Source organism: Prionailurus viverrinus, chromosome B2 (assembly GCF_022837055.1).
Source record: "Prionailurus viverrinus isolate Anna chromosome B2, UM_Priviv_1.0, whole genome shotgun sequence".
Classification (NCBI taxonomy): Eukaryota; Metazoa; Chordata; class Mammalia; order Carnivora; family Felidae; genus Prionailurus; species Prionailurus viverrinus.
This window is the reverse complement of record NC_062565.1, coordinates 44,583,746-44,599,792: the sequence shown is the minus strand read 5'-3', so window position 1 is coordinate 44,599,792 and position 16,047 is coordinate 44,583,746. Positions and strand designations below refer to the sequence as shown.

Sequence of the window (16,047 nt, the reverse complement as noted above, 5' to 3'; positions counted from 1 at the left end):
CGTTTCTGGAATGAATTATGCTTCCAAACCAAGGTCTTACTGTACATATATACGTACAATGTGTATGTTCACATACATACACAAGCATATGTATTTCAAATGCTTGCCTAGTATTGTCCTAAGCAATTTACATGCATTATCCCTTTCAGTTCTTACTGCAACCTTGTGATACAAATACTATTCTTATTTCTGCTTTACAGATTAGGAAACTGAAGGGTTACAAGGGCACGGAAGTTGCCAAAGGCCTTGAGAGCTAGTCAAGGTAGAACTGGATTCAAGCCCAGCTCTGTCTGACTCAGCCTTCTTAATTACCGCAGTATGTCTGGAAAAAAATGTCAGGAAGATATGCACCAAATGTTAAATAACTACTTCGTGAAGTTGGGGTTGCGTGACCCACCCGCTTCCTACGTTTGCTGTTTTGTTTAGATTTCTAACAACAGGAATGTATTATTTCATCTTAACTAGAAAAAAAAATCTCTTTTCAAATTACCATCAGTTCCCTCATTTTCTCTGCCTTTGGTCAATCTGCTGTCTAATTTTGCAAGACCAGATAAGCCGCCACTCTGGTCTAGTTCCTGGAAGAGCAAACATCATCCGGGAATGCACATCACCAGACAGACTGACTCCATGACTAAGGAGTGAATTCCAGCCACCATGGGGCTCAGAAAGCTTCAAACAGCCTCAGACAGAGCCCAGGACCATCTCCCACATTATCACTCTCTTCATGCTTTACTGTTACCCAACTCACAGCCGTATCTCCTTCCTTTTCTTCTCCATCAACTATCTTAAAAGTAGTCTACACTCATTGTCTTTGCATCTGCATTTCTACTCCTTACAGACTCTGACTTCACCCCTCAGTCATGATACTGTTAGTTTTAGGGGTCACCACGTCTTTCTAATTGCTAAGCCTCATGACCCTTTCCTCAGCCTTCATTCCTTCTATCTCCTCAACAGTGTTGGTCTTACTTACCTTTTAAAACCTCTTTCCTCTCTTGATTCCACAGAGCTTCTCTTTCCCATTTTCTATCCGCACTGTGACTAGCCTGTCTCAATTTCATTCACCAGCTTCTCCTCCCCCTACCGTCCATGACTGTGATGTTCTTTAGATTCTTCCACCTCTGCTCTCTCTGCAAACCCTTGATGGCCAATCCCATGAGTTCTCAGCATTTTCACTTCCAAATAAATGACTTCTGCCCAGGTTTGAGACTGAGTTTCGGACCCGCACAACTAACGGCCCAGGAGATGGTTCCACCCAGATGTGCTAGTTCACTGGAAGAAAGGATCATTTTGTAGTGTTTGCTGATTTCTGTGACATGAAGCCCTCCCTATGGCTGATCTCAAGCTATCAGAGCGAAGTCACTGACTACAGAGCTGGAAAGAGATGTGCACAGGCAGGGGTTGAACAGGAATAAGTCAACTCCACACCCCCACTCGTTCTGCCTGGTATCCAAGGCCAAAGGCTCTCAAACATTATTTTTTAACATATGGTAGAAAACGCATTCTATGTCAGTTACCTGAATATGTATACGATTGGAACAAAGTTGTTCTGTGAAACAACATAACCTTATCACATGTGACATACTTTGAAATCTATCACGTTTCATTTCGTTCAAAAATATGTGTCTCAACTCACTAAGTACATTTAATAAGCCATTAAAGGTTCAAGACTCACAATTTAAAAACATCATCTTCAAGTCTTTCAAACTCAATGTGTACAGAACTGCATTTATTATCTCACTTTCAACAACCTGCTCCTCTTCCTGCTTTTCCTTTCTCAATTAATGGCTCTATCATCTACCTGGTTTCCCCACTAGAGGTCTCGGGGCCATTTTGGACTCATCCCTCTGCTTTATCCTTTATACGTTGCTGATATCCCTTAAGTAGATCTTCCTACCTCAGTTCCCACTGTCACTATCCCAGTTTATATCACCACCTTTCACCCCATAGCCTCCCAATTCATCCCCTGTTTTCAATTTCTCCAATCTCAATTTTTTTTAGTATTGTTTTCCAAAAATCAGTAATGCTACTGCTCTGCTTACAAATGTTGATGGTTTCCCATTGCCTCACGATGTTTTGCATTCATTTAAATATTCCAGAGGGCAACTACTGTGTGCTAGGCTCTGTACTGGATGCAGGGGAATAAAAATGACAGAGTTCTTGTCCTTAAGGAGCTCACACTCTACACCTCATTGCCTCACTCGGAAGACTCTTATAGTAATCCCAGCTTATCTTGTCATCCTTAACTTCTGGCCCACCCCATCTGTACACCTGATGCTTGCCACAGTGGGGAACTTGGCATTCCCAAGGAACGTCATTCACCTTTAGGTCCCTGTGCCTTTGCTCATACAGTTCTACATTCTGTTCCAGCATTCTATGTGCTCTTGCTTTCTTTCTTCCAGATGACCTCCCACTCATTCACAAAAGCCACTGTCTGTGAAGCCTTCCTTTGCACAAATGCCTATTTTAAAAAATTTTAAATATTTATTCAATGTAATCATGCACATACTTCAAATTGTTAAGGTGTTCTAGAACAGAAAAGAAGTACTAGAACAGAAAAGTCAGACTCTTCCATCCCTACCCCAGTCTAATTCCCCAAAGATAATCAATCTTAACAGTGTTTCTTGTTGGATTTTTGGTGATCTCCCTGTGTTTCCAAAATAATACCTGGTACTATTATTTCTTAGTGGGTCATCTTAGGCACTATCTATCTAATTTCTACTAAGAGAGTGAGCATTTGGCTCACAAACACACCGGCCCTATCTTTTCTCTTCCCTGAGCCTCCTGATAGAATTACTTCTGTATATTCATGCTGTCTACTTGTTCTCTCCTCTGCAGCATTGCTATACATCCAGAACTTTATTTCTGTCCTACCAACTGTAGACAGAATCTCTCGATTTTCTAAAATGAGACCCTTAGTAACCCAACCTTCTCTCCACCCTCCTCCCCAGTTCTATTTCCTTCTACCTACCTACCTTTATTTTTACATTTAAAAATTAATCTATTTACATTTTCTTGTGTAATCATAGTTTATTCTACTTTGGCTTGTTTATAAGGTGATTCTAAAAGTTGAAAACAGGGGCGCCTGGGTGGCGCAGTCGGTTAAGCGTCCGACTTCAGTCAGGTCACGATCTCGCGGTCCGTGAGTTTGAGCCCCGCGTCAGGCTCTGGGCTGATGGCTCAGAGCCTGGAGCCTGTTTCCGATTCTGTGTCTCCCTCTCTCTCTGCCCCTTGCCCATTCATGCTCTGTCTCTCTCTGTCCCAAAAATAAATAAACGTTGAAAAAAAAAATTTTTAAAGTTGAAAACCAATAAGCAATGTTCCCATTATTAGACTATCTGAATATTGTCTCCAATAGTCTAATAGAGCACACTGCTCATATTTTTTTCTTTGGGCCATTCAGAGAGGTATATTCTTGGATTTCTGGTTTAAATATAGTTTCTATATTTAGATACCACTCAGTAGTTCAAAATCAATCTATTGTAAGCTGTGTCACACTAGCGTTAGGCCTTTCCTGGACAATTCCTCTCTTGGAGCTCCTACTTTTATTTTATTTTATTTTTTAAATTTTATTTAAATCCAAGTTAGTTAACATACAGTTTAATAAAGATTTCAGGAATAGAATGTAGTGATTCATCACTTACCTATAACACCTAGTGCTCATCCCAACAAGTGCCCTCCTTAATGCCCATCACCCATTTAGCTCAGCCCCACCCCACCCCACCCACCTCCAATAACCCCCAGTTTGTTCTCTGTATTTAAGAGTCTATTATGGTTTGCCTCCTTCTTTGTTCTTATCTTATTTTTCCTTCCCTTCCCCTATGTTCATCTGCTTTGTTTTCATTTCACATATGGGTGAAATCATATGATATTTATCTTTCTCTGATTGACTTATTTCCCTTAGCATAATATATTCTAGTTACATCCACATTGTAGCAAATGGCAAGATTTCATTCTTGTTTATCACTGATTAATGTTCCATCTTCCTTATTCATCTTCTTTATCCATTCATCAGTTGATGGACATTTGAGTTCCTTCCATGATTTGGCTATTGTTGATAGTGCTACTATAAACATTGGGGTGAATGTGCCTCTTTGAATCAACATTTTTGCACTACTAGGTATTTATCCAAAGGATAATTTTTAAATTTTTAAATTTAATTAATTTTCTTTTTTGTCATAGACTCTAAGTCTGAAGTTCTCTTTCGGCCAGCAAAAGAGCAGGATGCAGGATGAAAAGCAAGAGATGGCTAACGTCCAGGAAAAGACAAGAGCTTCAAATAAGGGTACTTGCCCCATTTTTATTAGGATCAGAAGGCTTACAAACATGGTGATGGGTGTGCACAAAGAGACGATGAATCTGTGAACATTAACTTGTGGATGTGAGGGAAGAGGTCTTGAAGATATTCGGGGTTAGGGATTTGGGTTAATACAAAGCAAAATCCTGACACTGGGCAGTCAGGTAGAAGGTTGTTTACAGAAGACATGAGGCACCCCCCCTTGTTTATCTTAGCTAGCCCAGCGGATGGGACAGGTAGGACACGTGACCTCAGAATTAACAAGGCATCTTTTCTTTTGTTAATCATCTCTGCTCTGGGCTGCTTACCTGCAGCACAGTGGTCTATAGCCCAATTTACCTGTTTACCTAACTTGGTCCTTTCTTCCTGTAAAGATAGTACTAATATCTAAGTACTAAGATAGCATCTTCCTGATGTTATAGTACTAAATTGGGGGGTGCTTCCACCCTGAATACCTAATCTTGTTTATTTCATATACCTATGTATTGGGCACCTTTGTGCCCTTATTTTGAGGCCTTTGCCCCTCCCTCTCTATCGTGGGGGCTCTGCACCGCTCCCCCACCCCATTCTGGGGGCCTAAGCCCCCTTTCTCTATCCTTATTCTCCTAATCTTGTGAGCTCAGTGTGTGGGCATCCTATGGCTTTGTATTTATTTATGCCTTGGTAACCCATTGGTGTAAGCCAGGGAATTTCTAAGCTTATTCCCCCCACAATCTGTTAATTTTTTTTTTTTTTTTTTTGCATTCTGTCACCAGCTAAGAGCTTCAGGGGTTTCCAAGTTCCCAGTCATATCTTCAGTTTTATTGAATCCCATTTTCTCCTCTAGCTTATTATTTTCATCAGGATGGGTTGGCTTCCAGGCTAGGCCTAGCTGTCATCTTGGGATTCCCTTTCTCTGCTCATTTGTTTCCAAGTCCCATGGAACCTACTTATACATATATATAAAGCTTTTTAGCTTTTGTTGTTTATCTGAAATTCCCTTTAACTGGGTATCCTGTTTTTATTTTTTGTTTTTTGTTTTTTGTTGCTAAATCTGGCAACCCTACACTGGGTATTTTCTCAGGGCACTAACCTATAAAATGCCAACCACTGTCATCCCATCAGAGAATCTGATCTTATTACGATGGGAAAAGCATAGAGCTGGCTGGCACTGAAAGAAACAAATACAATATTTCATACTCGCCTTCCAGACCCGCTTTCAAAGCCCACCACATTTTTAGGTGTGATGCTGAGTTTCCAGCTTCTTCATCAGGTCTTGAGGTCCTTAGAGATCTCGCACGTAGGGCACATGTACTCTTTTCCATGAATATTCTGGGACAGTTTGCTTCACAGGAGGTCAGCCCAGGAAGTACAGGAAAATGTCGTTAAGCTGATCAAATTTTATTTAAATTTTCATCTACTGCTAGGTTTAAATAAGTGCCTGCTTCTTTAAAGATACTGATACGAGATAACAGTGTGACTGTTTCCCAGGTGACTGCTTTGTCCTTGCATTTCACATGCACAGGCATTTCATTCTTCCAAGAGGCCGTCGACTGATGTGTTTTGATTATCTCCATTTTACTGGTGAGGAAACTGAGAAGCAGAAGGGATTTAAGGGAAAAAACAAAACAAAACAAAACAAAACAAAACCGTGCCCAGAGTCATTCGGTCACCTCACCCAAAACCAAAAATCACTATTTTAAACCTACAGAACTTTAATAATGCCACGCAGGAATTTCAAACTATTTTCCCCGAGTCTCTAAATGAAGTTTCAAATGAGTATGTTTTCATTAGAAAGCAGATTGAGGAGAAGGCATTGGGAAACGGAGGAAATGTCAGCTAAACCCCAAATAATTGCGTTAAATTGAGCTACGAGATTGGCCCTTCTTACGTTTCCCGTCATAAATGCTCTTCTGATGGCCCTCCCCCGCATCTCCACGCAGAAATGAAACCGACACAGTGGCAGGCTTTCCAAACCTGAGCGCAGCCCACGTGTGTCCGAGTCGGAGTCGAACGCACAAGGGTCGGGAAATGAGGAAGGCGCAGGCTATTTGGGATTACAGATGGAAGCAGAGTGCCTGGAAAGTGAGCAGGACAGACAAGGTTGGCTGGATGCGGAGTGCAGCAGGGAGCGGATCTGATCAGGCCGGAGTCTGGGAACAGAAATTGGGCGGCACAGCACCCACCCGAGGCATGTCCGGGTCCGTCCCCGGGGCGTGTGGCGTTATCCAGCGGGTGCGGGGTGCGGGACCCCGGGGCCGCGGGGAGGGTGCTGGGTGCGCTCGAGCGCGCTGGCTTCCCACGCGCCTCTGCCTATGGGAGGCCGGCGGCCACACGCTCCGCCCCGTCCCTCCCCACCCCCCACCGGGGCGGACCGAGGGCAAAACCTGCGCGCAGCCCACCCGCCCGCCGCGCGCGCCCCGGGGGAACTGCAGCGCTGGCGGCGAGGAGCGGTCCAGGGCTCCTGGTTCAGACGTGCAGCTCACCGCAGCGCCCGGGTGAGGAGCGAACGCGGGGCGCGCCGGGCTCGGGCCGGACCCTCGCGGCCCCGGCGCGGGAGGCCGGCGATCCCGGAGCGGCCACGGGCGTCGGGAGGGTGGGGGTGTGGGGGGGTGGGGGGGAGGGGGGGAGCCGCGCCGCATCCTGCCCGGGGTCGGCTCGCCGTCCCTGCCGCCTGGCGACAGCGAGCTGGGATCTTTGCGGGGAGGGTCACGGAATTGGAGCCCAGTTCTCCCACGCCTGTTCCCCCACCCCCACCCCACCGAGGAGGCAACCCTCCTAACCTAAGAATTCGGTGCCCAGAGGGAATCAGGGGACACGGGGAGGTTTCTTATCTCTAGGTCTCCTGTGCCGGGACAAAACGGACACTTCTCTTTGGGGCGTGTGGCGTTTTCCAGAGCCCAGTTCCGAGTAGCTGCCGTACCACTAGGGTAATAAAAAGCACTACCTCTGCTTTGCTCACAGGCTCCGCGGGTCCCACGCCTCCCCCCGCCGCCCCCACCCCCACCCCTTCAGCCACCATTACCCCGGCTCTACCCAGAGTAAAGGGGAAGCTTGCTTGTAGAAAGTCACACAAAACCAGACAGCAGAGAGCATTCTCCTCCCATCATACTCTGGAGCTTCTGGTAGCAGTTTCTAGCCCCAGAGAACGAAAAGGTCAGGCTTTCATTCAGGTCTTTGGTTCTTGCGGTTGCTGCAGAGGTGATGAGGCAGGAGGAAGGAGAGGTGTGTAGGGTTCATAAAGGGGAGCTCACCATTTTTGAAGGACACGTGAGCTCAGGTTTGGGAGAGATTTGTGTGAACAAATCAGACTTGTGCAAATTACCTTTGACCCAGGCGAGAATCCTGAGCTGGGAGACTGGTATGGGAGTAGGAGCTGGAAAGCGTATCCCTTAAAGTGTGGACAATCCCAAAAGGCTCAGGACCAAATCTTGGGCTCCCCTTGAACTCAGGAGACCAGGGCATTAGGTATTGGCCACCACAAGGGACTGGTGAGCTGCTAGCACCCCACAGATCTCCTCAGGCAGGGAATTCTGGTGGTCTCCTAGAAGCTGGTGGGAACCTACCTCCTTGGATTTCCCAGCCTCCACTCATTGCGTGTGGGCACTGTAGGTTCTCTCCCGTCCCCAGACATCCGCGCAGGGGTTGCCGCCGTGGATGGCATGGTGATGCTCTTCGTTGAACGGGACTCTTTGTACTCAAGGCGGACACTATGAATTGTGAGGGATATTAATCTGGTTCAGCCACTCATGTTACAGTAGAGAAATCCTTTCCAAGGTGTCGAAGGGGTTTGCCCAGCACCCCAAGGCTTTCCTGTAAAGAGAGCCCTGGACAGCTGGTTCCTCATTTCCTGTCCATTGCATGTCCGTGCCCTTTGAACTTCAGTAGTGAGGAGTACGCCTTCCCTACCCAGTTAGGTTTTACCATACTGTTTTGAGAGTCTCATCGTAGAGCATTGAGACAAGTGCTGACCAGGTACCTGAGCAACACGAGTGGAACCCTTGGGAATGTCACCGGAGCTTAGGAATCTGTATTCCTTTCAGTGACACCCCAGAAAACGGATTATTTCCTGGAAAGGAAGGTGATCATCAGGTTATTTGTACTTTGATTCATCTGAAGGTTGATGAACCTTTTTTTTCCCCCCCAAGATCCATGGTTATTGGCTAGACTGACCTCTGGAGGTATTGAGAAATTTACATTAAAGTGAAGCATTGAAGAGAAAGTATTGAGTGAAGGGCAATTGAAGGGGAATGTCTGGTTCTAAAACTGCACTGTACCAGAATTCTGAGGAGCCTTTGTGTTTTGAAGGGACGGGCAGCAGATTCTTATGGCCTCCCTCTATGAAGCCAGGCACTTATTATGTACCTTCACTGTCACTTTGCTCCATTTTACAGGTATGACTCATAACACAGTAATCGAAACAGTCTGATATATATGGGCTTGTCATTTTTAAAAAAAAAAGAAACTTAGTTGAGAAAGAAAAAAATCAGCTCTAAGAATCAATAGTGATTGGATTCAGTGGGCTAGTTGATTCCTCATACAAGTTTGTGCATTCCTTCATTGATGTCAAGACATATTTATTGAGCACTTACTGTGTGCCTGGCACTGAGTATAGAACAGTGAATAAGACAGATGTGGTCTCTGTTCTCAGAGAGTTCACTTTCTAGAATCGAGGGATGAGCAAGGTAAATTCAGATACCACTAGGTGTTTTTTTTTAATTTTTTTTAAATGTTTTTATTTATTTTTGCGACAGAGAGAGACAGAACATGAGCAGGGGAGGGCCAGAGAGAGAGGGAGACACAGAATCGGAAGCAGGCTCCAGGCTCTGAGCTGTCAGCACAGAGCCCGATGCGGGGCTCGAACCCACAGACTGTGAGATCATGACCTGAGCCAAAGTCAGACGCTTAACTGACGAGCCACCCAGGCACCCCATACCACTAGGTGTTTTAAAGCAAAGGCAACAGAGTGCTGTGGTAGAGTACTGTGATGAGTGTGTGTGTGAGAGAAAGAGAGAAAGAAGGAGGGAGGAAGATAGAGAGACAGAGACAGGGACAGAGATGGTGGGAGAGGCCCAGCTTCTTAGATTGGGTTTTCAGGAGAGATTTTTCTGAGAGATGGCCTTGAGATGAGCTCCCAGAACATTGACAGGTTGTTCTGGTGAAGGAACTGCAATCACACAGCTCTGACCACGAGCTCAGTGTGTTCCAGACATAGTCGGAGGGCAGCGTGGCTGGAACAGGGCGAGGGAAGAGAACGAAGGAGTCAGGTTGAGGGCCAGGGGCCAGGTCATGCAGAGCCTCTTGGGCTCGGGCACACTGTCTGGACTTCAAGGGCAGTGGTAAACCGAAAGCAGGGGCGTGCCATAATAGACTTAACGTTCCCTCAGAAGTTACTCTCGGTGCCTTGTGAAGAATGGATTGCAGGGAAAGAGGGGCAAGAAGGAGACTAGCCCCAGGCTTTTTATGGTGACCTGGAAGATGACGGTAGCCGTAGGTGGGCAGAAGCTGTTTGGGGAAGCAGAGTAGGAAGTTCCTTAATGTTTTTCTCTCAAACTTCCCTTTTACTTGGTGGGGATGCCATTGCTACGCCTGGTCCACTTAGCTTGTAAAAATAAATAAGCTAGCGATTGATTATGCTCTTAAGGGTAAGACTTTATTACTGGCATTATGTGCTAATGCCGCGTTACTTGGAATTTTCTGTGCTTCGTTTTCAAGAAGTTTACCATAGATTTCATCCTTTTCACTTACTTTACTCGTTACAAGAAATTATGTGCATTGCACGTAAAAAATACCTTGATCTGCTCAGAAGATTGGAATATCTCAACTAAGAGTTACCAATTACACGCGCCATCTCAGAGTGGAGCAAAAGGATGCGAGTGAGGAGTCGAATGTGATGGGGTAAAGTTCAAAACAGAGTATTTGAAGCTGAAAACAGTTCACAAGGAAGTTAGCAGATTTCCTTTTGTCCTGGATAGGGCTGTATGCAGAGATCTGAGTGCAAAGGTCTGTTGATAATTGAAAGTCTATTCGTGGCAGCAGAATTTCCGGAGAGGGCTGTGACCCAGAGTTGAATAGGAATTGCTTCCCTTAGTGAAGCATTCTCTCTCAGAGGGGACTCTTGAACTTTCCCTGATTGATAACTGACTAAATATTAGAGGGCCAGGGAGGAGTTTCAAAGTTGTTTACCAACTGGGGTAGGGATGACCGTCTCAGGGACGGGACAACTAACTGCCACAATGAGGCAACGCTATTTCTCTTTCCTGCCTCGTTTTGACATGCAACATACTAAGAGGAGATGTATCTGTTTACAAGGAAATAGAAGTCCTTCCTCATTTACACCATGTGCAGTGGAGGATTCTGCTCTGGGAATGGGCTGTCATTTATCTTCATTTGCCAGACCCCATTAATTATTTTTTTAATGTCTATTTATTTTTGAGAGAGAGAGACAGAGCACGAGCAGGAGAGGGGCAGAGAGAGAGGGAGACACAGAATCGGAAGCAGGCTCCAGGCTCCGAGCTGTCAGCACAGAGCCGGACGTGGGGCTTGAACTCACAAACCGGGAGATCATGACCTGAGCCGAAGTCGGACACTCAACCGACTGAGCCACCCAGGCGCCCCAGACCCCATGAATTATTTATTGGCTCGGGCATCTGATTTTAGCTTGAGGTGGCCAGTCTGGTGATTCAAACTGCAGACAAAATATGACAATAATTGTGGGATCTGTATCTCCCCTTGGGGTTGGGAGTAATGGGGGCATCTTTGAGGGAGAGATTATAGTTTCTCCTAGAGACGACTAATTATTCTCTTTGACTTCCATAATGTTTTGAAATGTTGAATTAGCCGCTATCTTTTAAAAATCAATAGAGTCAGTAGATTGTACATACAAATACGGTTTCCCGGCTTTTCTTGGAAAGAAGAAAATCTAGTACCATGGAGCTATCAACTTTACATGACAGCAATCAACTGGAACAGGGTGGTGGTGTTCCTTTTCAGCTGGTCTTGTTTGCCCCTGACCCCACCACTGTTTTTGTCTTTCACGCACGTCCCGTTTAGCTCATCTGAGTTACCTGGCTGGCCCTTGCAGACTTCTGATCTTAAACCTCAGGTTTAGGGTTACCTAGCCCAGCCTGTGCATCCCATTTCTACCTCTAGCCAATGCAACAGTCCCCTTTTCAGTGTCTTTGCTAGGAGTCCCCAGACCTGCATTTACATTGCTCCTCTGATTGAACATGGTAGCTGTTGAAAGGCTGCTGATACAGAGTTCTCCAGTCTGGGTGTGTATACAACATGTCCTCTTTCCATGGAACTGTGGCGGCCGTGTGCCATCCATGTCTCCCCCAGAGTAAACATCCCTGGTGCCTTGAACAGCTTTTCTTTTGATTTGTTGCCTTGTTCCCTTATCAGTCTGGTTATTGTTCAGCGATCGTCCTTCTGCATAAACTGTCATTTGTTGAAGTCCTCAAAACCTGACCAGTTCAGTGAGGTGGGGTTTAACCGGTGTGGAATATACCGATATGTTTCCAGCGCGGCCTCAAACTGTCCAGCGATCTTAGGTAACCGTTAACATTTGTGGCCTGGAAGCCATGTAGGGCACCAAACGTTTGGAAACCAGATGCAGGTGAGTGCACATTTTCAACGTGTGAGTAGAATCAGTTCATCACGTTTTGTTTGCAGCTGTTCAGTGCTTACGCTTGTGAGCGTGTGTTTTATTAAATTACTCGCACAATAGGGAACTGCCTCTTATCTTGCTTTTTGGAATCTATATTTTTTCTTGGGTTGTGAAATGATTACACAAGAGTTGTGTCTGCTGTGCCCAAGATAAGAGGCTTTAGAGACTTTGCAGAAGTCCTTTGAGAGTCGTGCATTCATTTGAGACAATGTCCAGATGAAGTGTTGATTCCCTTAGCTAAAACGGCAGAGCAAAAATGATATTAATAGATTAGGTACTATCTTTTTTCTTTTTGAGTTTCAGTACTAGCAAGTCTGAGGCTGGAACTTTTTACTGATGCTTTTATTTTTATTTTTATTATTTTTAAGTTTTTTAAACATTTTTCTAATGTTTATTTATTTTTGAGAGAGAGATAGAGTGTGAGCAGGGGAGGGCCACAGAGAGAGGGGACACAGGATCTGAAGCAGGCTCCAGGCTCTGAGCTGTCAACACAGAGCCCGACGCAGGGCTCGAGCTGACAAACCCCAAGATCATGACCTGAGCTGACGTCAGATGCTTAACCGCCTGAGCTACCCAGATGCCCTTTTGCTGATGCTTTTAAAAGGAGTCCTATATCTTAGAAGAAGATGGAACCTCGGAGTCCAGCCAGAACAATGCATCGATCCCTTTTCCAGTGTCCCTGGCAGAGGGCCAGTTAGCAATGCTCGAACCCTTCTCATGACAGAAGACTCTCTCCACACTGTAAGGTATATGTCACAAACAGCCTGATCATTAAAAATTTCTTCCTTGGGGCGCCTGGGTGGCGCAGTCAGTTAAGCGTCCGACTTCAGCCAGGTCACGATCTTGCGGTCCGTGAGTTCGAGCCCCGCGTCAGGCTCTGGGCTGATGGCTCAGAGCCTGGAGCCTGTTTCCAATTCTGTGTCTCCCTCTCTCTCTGCCCCTCCCCCGTTCATGCTCTGTCTCTCTCTGTCCCAAAAATAAATAAACGTTGAAAAAAAAAAATTAAAAAAAAAAAAAAGTTCTTCCTTGTGTTGATGAGGCATCCACCTTCCTCTAGCTGGTTTCAGAATGAAAGAAATATCTTCCTTATTAAACAAGGATATAGTTTCTCCAGTCTGCCTTTAGACCAGGGTTCTCAGCCACAGCATTACTGACCTTTTGGACCATATATATATGGTTCAACCCCAACACGGGCTCCAACCCATGAACCATGAGATCATGACCTGAGCTGAAGTCAGATGCTTAACTGACTACGCCATTCAGGCACCCCCTATATATTTAAAAAAAATCTTTTTTAATGCTTATTCATTTTTAAGAGATGGGGAGAGACAGAGCATGAGTGGGGGAGGGGCAGAGAGAGAGAGAGACAGAATCTGAAGCAGGCTCCAGGCTCAGAGCTGTCAGCACAATGCCCAAAGTGGGGCTTGAACCCATGGACCTTGAGATCATGACCTGGGCCAAAGTTGGACGCTTAACCGACTGAGCCACCCAGGTGCCCCTCCCCCTATATTTTTCAAAAGTTTATTATTTATTTGGAGAGAGTGAGTGGGGGAGGGGCAGAGAGAGAGAGGGAGGGAGAGAATTCCTAGCAGGCTCCACGCTGTGAGTGTGGAGTATCTCACTCCGGCTCAGGTCATGATCTTGCAGTCCTTAAGTTTGAGCCCTGCGTCAGGCTCTGTGCTGATAGCTCAGAGCCTGGAGTCTAGTACGGATTCTGTGTCTCCCTTTCTCTCTCTCTCTCTCTCTCTCTCTCTCTCTCTTTCTGCCCCTCCCCCACTGGTGCTGTGTCTCTCTCTCTCTCTCAAAAATAAATAAACATAAAAAAAAAAGTACTAGATTGCTTAGAAATCAGGGTTGGAAAATTGACAGTCTCCTGCCTTCATCCTATTGTAAAAGATCCAAAACAGAAGATTTTATCTTCTTCATTCAGTTTGATATTGGGTCAATTTTGAGATATTTAAAGCACTTTTTATTTTTTAACTTTGGTTGAAAGTGAATCAGCCTATATTTGTTCTCTGCTTTCATTCTGTAGCTTTTTGTGCTCTGTGAGTTTTCTATTGCTGCTGTAATGATTTATCACAAATTTATTGGTTTAAAGCAACCCAACTTTATTACCCTAATGCTCCATCGGTCGGAAGTCTAACACGACTTCCCTGGGCTAACCTCAAGGTGTCTTTAGGGTTTCATTCCTTTCTGGAGGCTCTAGGGGAGAATTCGTCTCCTTACCTTTTCCAGACTCTAGACGCTGCCCATATTCCTTGTCTCATGACTCCCTTCCTCCATCTTCAAAGCCACCAATTGTGGGTTAAGTTCTTCTCACATCTCATCACTCTGACTTCCTCTTCTTCCCGCCTGTTCCACTTTTATTTATTTGTTTTTTCAGATCCCAAACGCCGTCTTATTCTCTTAAAGATAAACTGGGAAGTCAAAGAGATGAAGTATTTCGAGATTAACTATTCCCAGCTGATTAAATATGTCTAGCAAAGCCATACCACCTGTACTGGAAACGCCCCACAGGCCAGATGGTTAATTTGTACTTGTCTAGCATCTAGTCTTTCAAAGGAGATAATGCCGAAATTCCCATTACAGCATATTTGCTTTCCCACTGAAGAATCACAAGAGTTCTTAGAGGCACATGCTACCCATTCATCTGGCTGTGTAGGTAGATGCTTCCTGGGAATACCAGAAAGAATGCCCTGAGACGCAGTTTCTAGAAAGTGCTCAGCATCTTTCTTATTTTATTTTATTTTATTTTATTTTATTTCATTTCATTTCATTTCATTTCATTTCATTTCATTTCATTTATTTATTTATTTGTAATCTACACCCGGTGTGGGGCTCAAACTCACAATCCCAAGATCAAGCTCTACTGATCGAGCCAGCCAGGCGCCCCATAAAGTGCCCAAGGTCTTTTTGGCATTCATGGGCAACGGGAGATGGCAGTGGCTGGTGGACACTGAGAAGTGTTCAACTATGGCCGGGGGTATGACTTGTACACATGTCACGGGGCTATGGGGTGTCAGCTCTTCAAATATGATGGAGGAAACGTACGGCCCCAGTTATGCCGTGAGTTCATAAACTGAGCAGTGTTAATAATGGCAATGATGACAACCGTCGGCAAAGCCCAAGGAGGCCCAGTCTTACTGGTTCTTCCGTTGGACCTGGCCCCCCCCCAATTGACCTGCTCATTTGGCATCGGCAGTCTCTGGCCACCTCAGACGGACGCCGCTGCTCATTGGGGATGGGACTGAGGGAGCCACAAACCAGGAGCACCACTAGGGTTTGGCTCATCATCTTGTCGGATGCATCCACACCCACTGCGGTGGTCACCTTGCGTGTGTGTCTCAGGCATCCACAGAGGCACTCGGAGAGCCTCGAGGGACTGCCAGGGACTGGGGACTTCGCTGTGTTGAACCCAGGGTTCTTGGCTTGCACCCAAGGACCGCACAGCACAGTGTCTGGTCTTGAGACACAAAGCCCTCTTTGGCCACCCTCCCTCTTCACTTTTATTTTTTTTTTAATTTTTTTTTTCAACGTTTATTTATTTTTGGGACAGAGAGAGACAGAGCATGAACGGGGGAGGGGCAGAGAGAGAGGGAGACACAGAATCGGAAACAGGCTCCAGGCTCTGAGCCATCAGCCCAGAGCCCGACGCGGGGCTCGAACTCACAGACCTCGAGATTGTGACCTGGCTGAAGTCGGACGCTCAACCAACTGTGCCACCCAGGCGCCCCCCTCTTCACTTTTAAAGACACATGATTACATTGGGCCCACCTGGATAATCCAGAATAATCTATTTATTTTTTATTTTTTTCTTAACATTTATTTATTATTGAGAGACAGAGAGAGACAGAGCATGAGCATGGGAGGGGCAGAGAGAGGAGGAGACACAGAATCTGAAGCAGGCTCCAGGCTCCGAGCTGTCAGCACAGAGCCCGACGTGGGGCTTGAACTCACAAACCGCAAGATCATGACCTGAGCCGAAGTCGGATGCTCAACCGACTGAGCCACCCAGGCGTCCCCAGAATAATCTGTTTTTTTCATGTTTATTTATTTTTGTGAGAGAGACAGAATGTGAGCAGGGGAGGGGCAGAGAGAGAGGGAG

General features: G+C 45.7%; 1 protein-coding gene across 5 annotated transcripts in view; it reads left to right on the top strand.

Annotated features, from left to right (window-relative positions):
• The first annotated feature begins 6,286 nt into the window (after positions 1-6,286).
• The window catches only part of PLA2G7 (phospholipase A2 group VII), a 40,798-nt gene continuing 31,037 nt past the window's right edge, over positions 6,287-16,047 (top strand). For 2 of the 5 annotated variants that reach the window (XM_047859409.1, XM_047859408.1), the window contains exon 1: positions 6,643-6,771. The gene's annotated coding sequence lies outside the window, so the exon portion shown is untranslated. Of the gene's footprint in view, positions 6,465-6,642; positions 6,772-12,422; positions 12,689-16,047 lie in introns of those variants that run through there. The other 3 variants (XM_047859412.1, XM_047859410.1, XM_047859411.1) reach the window with 2 other exon arrangements.